The sequence below is a fragment of the Pezoporus occidentalis genome, unplaced genomic scaffold, assembly GCF_034315485.1.
Source record: "Pezoporus occidentalis ecotype Australia unplaced genomic scaffold, CSIRO_AGI_Poc_V1 ctg20, whole genome shotgun sequence".
In the NCBI taxonomy this organism is placed as follows: domain Eukaryota; kingdom Metazoa; phylum Chordata; class Aves; order Psittaciformes; family Psittacidae; genus Pezoporus; species Pezoporus occidentalis.
Window position 1 is genome coordinate 135,162 of NW_026913856.1, and position 12,127 is coordinate 147,288.

The 12,127-nt window shown below is 40.5% G+C and overlaps 1 long non-coding RNA gene across 1 annotated transcript; it reads right to left on the bottom strand.

Annotated features, from left to right (window-relative positions):
- Positions 1-4,708: 4,708 nt before the first annotated feature.
- LOC134163387 (uncharacterized) lies at positions 4,709-5,234 on the bottom strand. Its single transcript, XR_009964712.1, has 2 exons — positions 5,058-5,234; positions 4,709-4,948 (listed from the first exon to the last, which is right to left on the bottom strand). It is a non-coding gene; the product is annotated as an uncharacterized LOC134163387 (long non-coding RNA).
- Positions 5,235-12,127: the final 6,893 nt, after the last annotated feature.

The window sequence follows — 12,127 nt, forward strand, 5'->3', positions numbered from 1 at the left end:
CTTGTCTGGTGAGTGTGGCTGACCCCAGTTAATGTCACTAGACCTGTGCTGCTTGCTCAGAGGCTGTGGGACTGTGTTGCTTGCTCATGAGGTCGCTTCCTGCCTTGCTTTCTCCCTTGCTCCTGGCTCATCTCCCTGGGCAGAGGTCTTGCTGCTGAGAATGAACTGCTGTGCTGTTCTGAGTGTCCATGAGAATGGGTAAGTTTCCTTGGGAGGATGAATTCGTGGAAATATGTGAAGAGGAATTATTCTGATGGGGTATTGACTTAATCATAAAAAATCAGTTGTACTGATCTGTGCTCATGGGTGGTTCTTTATGTCAAAATGGTATCTGTTGTGTGCTTTTGTGATGTTAAAAAGTAAAAACAAGGTATGTAATTGATTACACTGTAAATTCTTCAGACAAGAGGCTAGATCTGTCTTATGATCCAGGAGACTATATCATATATTATCATTTTTGTTGACTTAGTGGCTCAAGATTTGATAGCAGGTAACTAATGCTTTCACAAGAAGCAATTCTCAAATAAAGGGTACTTTGGCAGTAATAAACCTCATGTTTTAGGTCCAAGATCTTCCCCTGCCATGACTGGCTTGCTGCTCATGGTAGCTTCTTTGGTGGAGTAGAATGGAGGAAGAAAAAACTCCACATTGCATGCCCGGATGAAGGCTGGCAGAGCTACTGTGAGCTCCTCTGTGCTGTACTGCCTCTCATGCTGAGCTTTCCACCCTCCTCTCTCTGGAGGGTTGCCCACTGGCAAGAGTGGTGGTGGGAGACCTGTGTTGTTCTGCTCATCCTGGGCATGGTGCTCAGAAGGAGGATGTCTGGACCCAGAAGCCACAGCCTGGGGTAGTGAGTCCCAGCCTTATTGGTTGAGCCTTACTTGAAATAAATGCTGCTCCTGCTCTGTGCTTGGCATCACGCCCTCCCCACTCGCCTGGAGCTGCTCTGGCCCATCTGACCTTCCCTGTTGGAGTCCCTTTGACCAAAGCTGTTGCAGTGCTCTCTGCTCTTTCCCTGGCAGCTCTGGGTGCTTAGGTCTGGGCCTATGCTTCTGGAGGACTTTGAGAGCCTCTTGGGTACCGCTGTGCCACGCTACAGTGGACATCAGGCCAGCCCATGTGCTGCCATTGTCCAGCATCAGGCCCTACCTTGCCTGCAGAAACCCTCTTGTTCTGCAGATGTAAACCATGTAAACCAGCTTGTGTGATGGAGACAGTTACAGGACATAAGGAAATAACTACAGTAAGGATAATAATTAATAATAATAAATTCACTGTTTTGGAGGCTGCTCTAAATTTTCAGCTTTGACAGGTCATTATTAAAGGACCAGACGTGTTTTAGAAAGGGTGAGTGTAAACATTACTTCATCTCTTTGCTATGACTACTTGGTGGAGCTCTGCTCCCCCTTCTTATTTTTTCTTTTTCCTTAAGAAAAGAGGAATGTTTTCTCTTTGTGAATAGGTGTAAAGTACAAGCTTGTGCCAAGATGCCTGGTATTTGGCCTCCTCACATGCTTTCAGGACATGGGTTGCATGTAAAGCAGGAGAAGTGTAGAGAGTTGGGACAATGGATATTGGGGAGTAATTGAAAGATTAAAAAGAAATCTCGGACATTACAGGGAGACAAAGATTATAATGAAAATAAAGGAAGGTATAAGGGCAAAACTTGGTAGGGCAAGAGAAGCATTGCTTTTTGGGTTTTGTTGTTTTTTTTTCTAGGGACAAACACAGCTTTTCTTTGTTTCTTGGCAAGTATGTGCTTTTAGTGTAACAGGAACATTGTGGTAGAGTTGTTTGGTAAGGACTTAGGTTAAAAAAAACAGAAAATCTATAGCGATTCTGTACCCTGACTCTTCCTGTCCTCTTCATCCTTCTCTTCCTTTTCTTTAATTCTCTGCAGGCAGAGTGATGGAGAGATGGTGCTCCTGGCACCTAAATCATTCTCTTCTCTCAGTATGAATCTCCTCGTTTGAGTTATTACTTGAAATCCGGTGAACTGTTTTCTAAATAACTTGAGACCAGTTTAGAACTTCACATTAAGCAAGTGAACAAAATCTCCTCTGTTTTACTGCTTAATTCAAGACATAGATGTTCCAGTTTGCCTGTTTCCCTGTGATGTACTGCGTTCCTTGATCAGGCTGAACAGCTACCACCTGGCAAGTGCTCAAGTTAGCCAGAGCTCATGCATTACACCCTCCTGAGACAGAAGCAGAAGACAGGAGCAGGTCACTGCCCTTGCTGTGGATCAGAGTAGTTTGAGCCTTCCTCTGGAGTAACTTGAATTCATCTCCTTTGATTCATTTGGTAGAAAGGTGCCTGGCTGCCGAAGGAGTCAGGAGCAACTGGAGCTGATATTAGCTCCACTGGTTCTTCGTGTACTTCAGAAAATGGTTTTAATTGCTTCATTGCACACAGCCACGTAGGGTAAGGCTGGACCTGTGTCTCTGAAGCAGAACAGCATGATCTGTTCTGTGCTAAATGGCTGTTAGGAGTGATCAGAGTAGTGTAGGGCCCTAACATGGTCTCATAATCATACAGGGTAGGGAAGGCAAACTTGATAGCTTAAAAGCTTTCAAAATAATCAGAACTTGAAGAACAATTGAAGGTTGGGAATTCATCTGTGCACAGATCAAGCATTCTCACTGATGTTAAGGGACCTTTATCCATCTCTGACCCTGCAAATTTACTTTGAAGGTGAGATATAGCTGACTTACCAGTTCTTAAGTGGAGAAACATATTCAGGAATCTTGATTCTATAATAAATCAATAAAATTTCCAACACAAATGACCTTATTCATCAGCAAAACTTTCAAGCAAAATAAATAATCCTTTAATTCAGAAGACTATAACTTAAAAACACTAATTATTGTTCAAAATACCTCAGTTTTTAAGGTCTTTTTCTTGTAACTGAACATACTTTTACACCACCTCTTAGGAAGAATGCATAGCAGTGTTATATCAGATTCTGTCCCAATGCAAAAGACTTCATGACTATTTTAAATAAAAAAGCAGTACAAATGTAAACAGATCAAAATGATTTCCAAGTACATCTGAACAAGAGTTAATGTTTACATTCTTGCATAGAAATTATTAAACTTCTAAAACCTCAGGAGTATGTCACAAAATAACAATATGCCTAACCTTGATACCTAAAAAAAAATATTGGAACTACCATAATATCATACATGCTATGCTGTAGCAGGGCACTGTGTTGCAAGAAAAACCTAGCACAACACGAAATCCTGAATTTTGACCCAGAACATCCCATTTATAGGAACCTTGAAAATATTTTGTATTTCCTACTGAAAATAGCCATCACGATTTTCTTTAAAAAATAGAAACTCAACTTTTATGTAGCTGCATTAATAAGCATAAAAAAGATTATTTCAAAAGAGATTCCCACCCTTGTAAGAAGGCTTAGAGAAGGCTCCAAGGAGGCCTCATTGGAGTCTTTCAACATGTATTGGAGGCTTATTAGAAAGATGGGGACAAGCTTCTTGTGATAGGACAAGAGGAAATGGTTTTAAACTAAAACAGCATGGAGTCAGAGTAGATATAAGGAAGAACTAATTTACAGTACAGTTGGTGAAACACAGGCTGCCCAGAGAGGTGATGGATGGATGCCCCATTCCTGGAAGTGTTCAAGGTCAGGCTTGATGTAGTTCTGAGCAACCTGATCTGGTGGAAAATATCCCTGCTCATTGCAAGGAAGGTTGGACAGGATGACCCTTAAAGGTCCCTTCCAACCCAAACTATTCCATGATTATAAGAATTACTTTTGCAAACTGGAACGTGTTTTCCAAAAGATCTTAAACCTTTGTTGTGATTTTGTCTTTCATACATGAATATGTGGTTGACTAAGGAACCAGCCTTTTGGGATAGGAAATGAGGAGTGGCTGGTGTCCTGGTGTCATTGAGATATGCTATTTTTATTTATTTTTTTAAATAAGCAGTCACTAATGGGATGCAGACCAGGACACACATTCAAACTGACCAAGATCTATTAGGCTGCTGCTGTTCCCCTGCTGGGTGCCAGGCATGTGCTCTAAGTCACATGCGGCAGGGCCCTCTCAGTATTTGGGCAGTACAACATCCACCCCTTCCCAAGAGCAGGAAGGTGCTTAAGGAGGGGAACAAGGCATCTTTAGGAAGTGTTTTACCAAGGGGGTTCAGTTTTGAGCAGCTGCCTGCAGCCTCACATGTACCACACACTGCTTTTGCCTTAACTTTCCAGGGAAGCACCCGTGTGTGCCAGCCTGCCACAATTGACATCTCTTGGTAGGAAAGTCCTAGAAAACTACTTTTCAGAGATCAAATGTAAAATTGCTCAGAAAAGCCTGATTACCGTGGGCTGAGCATCAGGAAATGGAGGTCACGGCTCACTGCCTTCATGGAATTTTTTGAAGACATTACTGCACAGGAGATGTAAGGGACAGCTATATGCTTGCCAAATGGGTCTGAAAATGATAATGTGCTTAATCTGCGTTTCAAAACTGCCTTTTTAATGCCTTTATGAAGAGCTGTGTGTGCTACTCTGCATTTACAAAGTACAGTGAAAGCCAATGTTGTAAGCATCATTGATGGGGTCTTACAAAAATGACTTAAATGGTGTGTTGTGAGTAATAGTGACAAATACTGCCAGGAAATTAGGCCTGATCAACAGAGGATGAAGATGCAACAGAACATGTAATTTGAAAACTTCACAGAGTAGAACTCATTTAGATTCCTTTTCATATTTGTATCAACAGTGAAGAAATTCAGGGACAGGAATGAGATATTAAAATATTACTTGGCAGAATGGATGGTCTGGATTTGTATGTCTGAGTAAACATATCTACTTCAGGTTCTTTTCTGAAAGACTTGGAACTGGAGAAGCTGTAACCTCTGTAATACCATCCCTTCCTCTTCTATGAATTCCTTCAGCAGCTGCTCCATGGGGCTTTACGTTCTGCAAATGGAAAGGGGGTCGGATCACAAGGGGAACATCTGTGTGCCAGAACTGACCCTCAGCCATGTATGCTGGCCTTGTGAGTTATGCAGGACGTGAATAATGTTACCTGCTAGATTGAGGTGATTCTTTTTCATTTCATGTTCCACCCTTGGTATCACTGAATGCCGAAGGACAGCCATTGAGTCCAGGGGGATGTAGTATCCCTCCTCTGCTTCCCAGAAGACTTCTTTCTAATTTCTCAACTCCACACATCTAGAGAATCTGGACCATGTTTCAGTGCCTGGTGCACAGTAGGTCCTTACTTGTTTACACTCCAAAGAGGAAATGTGACCCTCAGTAGTAATGTATGCTAATTTGTGCATCTGATCATAGCATCATAGAATCAACTAGGTTGGAAAAGACCTTTAAGATCATTGAGTCCAGCTGTTACTCCAGGAATATAGTATTTATTGTTAAAATTGTGCAGTTTCAGTCAGTTGGCAGAGTTGGGGGAATACCAGCATATAGAAACACTTGTGTTCTTAAGATGACAGTATGTCTGTGAAGACATGATGTATCAAAAGCCATCTGAAGGTATAGGACCTCCCGAGCTCTAGAGCTAGGAGTGGGGACTCCTGAGCAACTGGACTGACCAAATGTGTGTTTTCTCCAGAGAAAATGTGGAGGCCTCTAGGGGAGGGAGAGGAAAGGAGAAAGCAGTTAAGTTAATAAAACTGCCTCATGAGCACATCTCAGAAGAGAGAAAGAAGTGGTGGGGAAAATGAGGATCAGCATCTATATTTCAGGCTTCATCTACCACCTGAACTGAAAGCAGGCTGATGTTCAACAGAGTTTTTAATTCAAATGCCTGTTGAGCTCAGGCTCCACATGAAATATCAATAATATCAAAGCTGTGAGGTTGTTTGTGGTATTCAGTTGCTTCCTGGCAAGCTGAATGAGGGTGAGGAAATGCATAGTTCAATCTTTGCATTTAGGAAGTAACAGAAAAGCTGTGTTAAAGCTGAGAGCTAGAGCTGTAGATAGGAAGCACAGAATTAAGTCTGGACTGACTCCCTGTGTGTACACATTCTTTTTAGTATATAATTTGCCAAATCAATATATACAAACTAAACACCCTTTTTTACAACTGTGGGTTTGATAAGTTCTAGCACAGGTGGGTGGTTTTTTTTTGATTTGTTTTGGTTTTTTTAACTTCCATGGTATTATTAAGCATTTTCCTAAAGAAAGTGTGCCAGAAACAGGGATTATGCCATTGCTTTATCAGTTCCTTCATCACTTCAGAATTTTGGGCAAACTTCTAACCAGATTTGGTTGAAGTGATGTGAGAATAGTTGGGGAGAAAATGGAAAGGAATTTTAACTTTTACTGAAGGGAAAAACTGTATTCATTAGAGAGTCCTCCAAGGACTTGAACCTTAAGACATAAAATTTATGAAAAGTAATACCTTATTTTGTTGCTTAACATCTTAACAAGTTAAAATGTTACATATAAAGAGAATTGTCTCCATAATTTTGAAGCTACTAGTCCCTTGTGCTCCAAAAATTTATGTGCAAGACTAGTCTTGGCAGATCATGAGGCTCATTAACTTCTTCAAAGCTATTCGCCATTAAGCCTGTGCATAAATACTTGCAATATCTGGCCTTTGCTGAAACTAAATAAATGCTGAAAAGAGCTCTTAGCTATGGCTGGAATGAAACGTCTTCAGTGGTGGTGTATCATGTCATTGTAACGTTCAGCTTGCTTGTGGTACACAGAACTGAATGAATATCCTTTGTTGGTCAACTTACAGCCCCTCTGCTCTGGCATAGTATAGCTGGGAAGACAAACACAGATTAGATAAAGAAATTCTATTTTATGAATTATGGTGGTAAGCAAATGCCTGTGAAGTGCAATGCTGTTTGTATAGTTTTAAAAAAATTGATAAATGTTCTAAGGCCATTGGAATGGGAGCTGAATCAAATGTTTCGTTTTTAAAAAGCACCACAGTTGCTTTTGATTATTTAAAAAATACGGAAAAATGCCCCACTCTGAAGTCAGACTGGCCCTGTTTTTTAGGATTTAAAATTAGCATTGAACAGTCTGTTCTGGGAGCCCATGGTTTTAGCACATATTTTTTCCACCGCAGTCAGCTCTGGATTGACTAGGGTTGCTTTCCTTCCTTCAAATACTGTGGCTGTTCAGTCAGGAATGTAAAACTAAAATGAACAACAGGGAGGAGAAATTATTAGGATTGTTTACAAATTTAGATTTGCATGAGGGAGCGGAGATGTTGACAGTTATACTTTAAGACTCAAGCTACCGCAGCTGGATAAACATTTATTGGATATCTCAAGGCATTTCTCTTTCCCCACCCCCATGGCAGAGAATGAACCAAATGCAAGTCCAAGCTAATTTGAAAAATAATAGAACAGCTTTCAACAAAACCTATTTATCTATGAGGTCAAAAAGCCTCAGCCTACTTACACTCCTAGATAGGCTCTTCTTGACAACATCGTCATACTATCCAAGAGGCCAGGAGTTGTAGTGTTACAGACCACCCAGAATCATTGCTCCCACAAGACAATGATAATGATGGTATGATTTCACTGCCTACAGACTTGAACTAACCTTTTAATAGCTTGAGTAGCCATGAGAAACGTACAGCATTGTTGTGTTTTATGGATCACTTTTCCTGGCTGCTTTTTACTCACCGGTAATGTTGGTTGATTGAAAAAATAAAGAAAAATTGTAAGAAAAGAAATGAAGAAACAGGTTGGTATCAGCATGCAAAGCTTATCAAAGCTAACTGTGATTAATAAATAGGCTCATATTTCTGGGATTCAGTAAATTTGACACACCAGAATTTTGTCAAACTCCTTATAGAAGGAATATCTGATGTTTCTTGTGGTGAACAGATAACAGTTTGTCTTCTGGAACAAAAATGTGAATGCATCCTAAATGCAAAAGGTTTGCAGTTTTCTGAATCTGTAAACAAAACTTCTGAGGCCTTTGGGTGCATTAGCAATATAAATCTGAGCGCACTCTGCAGGAAATAACCACTTCAAAAGCTTTACTGACCTCATGTTGAGAAAAGATTGCAGAAATAAATTCTGATAAATCCATTCCAATTGCTGAATGATCGTCAAGCTGATGGACAGTCCCATATGCAGGTCTGATTTAAAAAAAACGACCAGTCAACCAAACCCCAAACATGAGAATGTTTTTGCAGAGGTTGGGGTTCTATTCTTGCTTCCTCTCCGGCCAAATGGAATTGTACCATAGGTTTGAATGGGAGCAGATATGGCTTAAGAAATGGGCAGCTTTCATGGGGAGATGTTTGTACACATGGCGATCTGTCTGTGTAAGTGCCGATTTCCATACTCAAATATCTGTTTGCATAAGGAAGCATATTTGGGCCCAGCTGTACTTAAATACTGCAAGGTGCTCATAAATCTCCTTTTTGTCATTGCTATTTGGAATTTTCTGCTACCATCTACCACTGAAAAGTAACATGACCTTGTTTGCCTTTTTCTCTCCAAGCACCCCCTTCCACAAGTCCAACAAGATAACTATGAGTTTATGGAAACTATCATGGTGCTTTCCTGGCAAATCTTTGATATCTACAAATATCTTGCAGATAAGATTATCTTTGTTACAGTTATGCAGATATGAGTAACGTTACCTTGTAGGTTGAGATGGGTCTTTTTATATCATGTTCCACCATGGAGAATTACTAGCAAATACTTCAATCATTGTGATTTCTGTTTTTGTGGGTTATCAGGTTGGTTTGGTTTTTCTTTTTTTTTTTTTTGGTTATGGCTGATGTTGGGGTATTTTCAGTGCATTAGGATGTACTCACTAAAGTCTGTATATTTGTGAAGGGTTTTGAGTGAGTATTTTATTTGTTTCATTGGGTTTTCACAGATTTTCAATTCTGAACACTGAAGTCGTATCTAGTACCAAATAGGAATGGTGCCATCGTCTTCTGAAGAAGCTTCCACATTTGTGACTGCAATTCTACTCTTTGAGCTGTAATTTAGCATAAGCACAAATATTAGTAAAATATAAGATTAACCTTTTAGGCTCCAATAGGCCCTCCATGACCACACCTGGTGTCATGATCCCTAGTGTGTGAGCAATTGCTTCAAAATCTTCCCAGCACTGATTAGCTCTGGTGGCTGGAAAAGCACATGTGGAGGGAAGAGGCAGGGAATGCTCTGATGTTCCCCTCCCAGCTAGTTTAAGTGACTTTCACCCCAAGAACTCTCAGAATTCAATCCCCTTCATCACATTCAGTGGTTATAAAGGTGATATCAGATAGCTTACACTATTTGTTTTGAGCTAACCTCTGGGAGATAGAGGTAAATGTTAGCTGCAGATTGTTAGTAATGTTTCTATATGGCTAGAGATGGGTTTCATTTAAGCAGGATACTGTAAAGAAAAGCTGTTTTTCCACAGTCACTGTGATTTACTTCGAATGCTGCAGCTCTTCTTGTTTACCATCTTGTTTTATATAAACTTTGTCATGGAAACAGAAGTTTGTGTGATTTTCTTCTTCACTATATCATATTAGTCATAGATTTCTTTGGTGGGTTTTTCCTGTTTGTTTTGTAAACCACAGAGAAATGTCCCACTCCCTTTGTTTTAATTCCATGTGCAGCATGCCAGGAGAATGAGGTGTCACAGAAACATCTCTTCCCATCTGAGTAGATTCATTTCACAGCCAAAAGAGTGTGGGGTTTGGTGTGCCTTTTTCAGCAGCCTCAGTCATGTAGCCCAGGAGCAGGGCTCCTTTGCTCCATTGATTTGGCAGCATATGGTCTCTATAATGTCTACAAAAAAATATAGAATCATAGGATCAAAGAATCGTTAAGGTTAGAAAGGACCTTAAGATCACCTAGTTCCAACCCTCCTGCCATGGGCAGGGACACTAAACCGTGCCACCAAAGGCTCTGTCCAACCTGGCCTTGAACACCGCCAGGGATGGAGCATTCACAACCTCCTTGTGCAACCCATTCCAGTGCCTCACCACCCTCACAGTAAAGAATTTCTTCCTTGCATCCAGTCTAAACTTCCCCTGTTTACGTTTTAACCCGTTACCCCTTGTCCTGTCACTACACTCCCTCATGTAGAATCCCTCCCCAGCAGCTTTATAGGCCCCCTTTAGATACTGGAAGGCTGCTATGAGATCTCCACGCAGCCTTCTCTTCTCCAGGCTGAACAGCCCCAACTTTCTCAGCCTGTCTTCATACGGGAGGTGCTCCAGTCCCCTGATCATCCTCATGGCCCTCCTCTGGATTTGTTCCAACAGCTCCATGTCCTTTTTATGTTGAGGACACCAGAACTGCACACAATACTCCAGGTGAGGTCTCAAGAGAGCAGAGTAGAGGGGCAGGATCACCTCCTTCGACCTGCTGGTCATGCTACTTTTGATGCAGCCCAGGATACGGTTGGCTTTCTGGGCTGCAAGCACACACTGAGCTGTCTCATGTTCAGTTTCTCATTGACCAGCACCCCGAAGTCCTTCTCCTCAGGGCTGCTCTGAATTTCTTCTCTGACCAACCTGTAGCTGTGCCTGGGATTGCTCCAACCCAGGTGTAGGACCTGGAATAAAAAAAAAGTTAGGATAAACTTGTGGTGCTTCTCCAAGGACGCATGTTCTGGTCTTCTGAGATAACTGTAAAGCCTTTCCCCATTTCATTTTCTAGGTGAAGAGGGTTTTTGTTGAAGAAAGGCCCAGTTACTTGGTCTTGTTTGAAAACTGGCCTAAGTGCTTGTCTCACCTTGGCACAGCCACTGGCTGGAGGCACCTGAAACATCACCTATTTCAAAGACCTCAGCTGCTCAGGTAGATGGACAACTTGATGAGTTTCTTAGGGGCAGAGTGGGTTTCTCTGGGCAATCATTGCAAATAATGCAACACCAGGCAGGAAACACACCTATGTATGAGAATACATGATATTGCAATATAAGCATGTAGTGTTGTCTTTTTGTGAAGCATCAGTATGTTCCCAAGGAAGGGAACGTGCTGCGTTGCTTCAGGTATTCAAGGATAATAGGGTCATAACTGTAGCTTCATAGAAATTAACTTGGGCAGTGGGTATTGTGCATCTACCAGACATTTAAACATAGAGAGTGGGCTTTTTTAATGTTCTAGAAGTTGTTTTGAACTAAATAAGTTCTCGGAAATTAAATTAAACCATTGTGCAACTGTCACTTAATTCTTTACAAGAAAAGATGCATCTACTCCTGTGAACTCTTTTAGCACTTTTCCTTCTAAGAAACAGGTTTTTTTTTTCGTGGAAAAGAGAGTTATTTTTACCTTCAGAAATCTGCTTTTTGTCTTGTAACTGTTCAAGATGCTAGCATGGATCTCAGTTGACTTCAAAGTCAGATGAAAGTATCCAAAATATTTGCAATGACATGTTCTGCTAGGAAACAGCTTTCAAAATTTCATCTGATAATGGAAAACAATCTGTCTTGCCAAAACTTTCCCTACATGTTTAACAGGATTTTAGTTTAAAAAGTCTATTTCCTACTTAATAGCAGAACAGCTGCATTTTGAATGCAAGGTGACTTCTATATTGCTGTTTGGAAAACTCGTATTCAAGTGTTCCTGCAGTAAATGAAACTGTTTGTTATGTGTCTCTGTTTATCAAAAGTAGTATGTTACTAATACTTGTATTTTGGTGATTTCAGTGTTTTGGCTCAATCATATCAATACCTGAGACATGGCCGTGTAAATGTGAAAATTGCAGAAAAGAGTTTTAAAGTGTCACCGTATTTTGATGCAAGGTAACGATATAATCTGAAGGAGTATATTTTAGGAAAATAAGGGTGCAGTGTATTTGCCATTTTTTAAACACAATCTTTTTTTTTCATGAATAAAAGTATTAATTGTACTAAATACATGGTCAGTCTGTGTTGGGCACTGATCCAAAGGCTTTTGCTAGTTCATTTCAAGATCCATGGTAAAATGTTCTTCCTAACCTTTAAATTAAAATCTTTGTCCCAGTTTTACTTGTGCATGTGGATTTTATCTGGTGATTCTTGATGATCAGGAACATAGATATCTGCTAGTCTCCTAAGTATAAATATTTTGCTCTATGCTTTTGTATCCAAGACAATAACTTTTCACACAGGACAAGTCAAAGTGACATGACCACAGGGAGTAAGGACATAAGATTAGAGATAGTC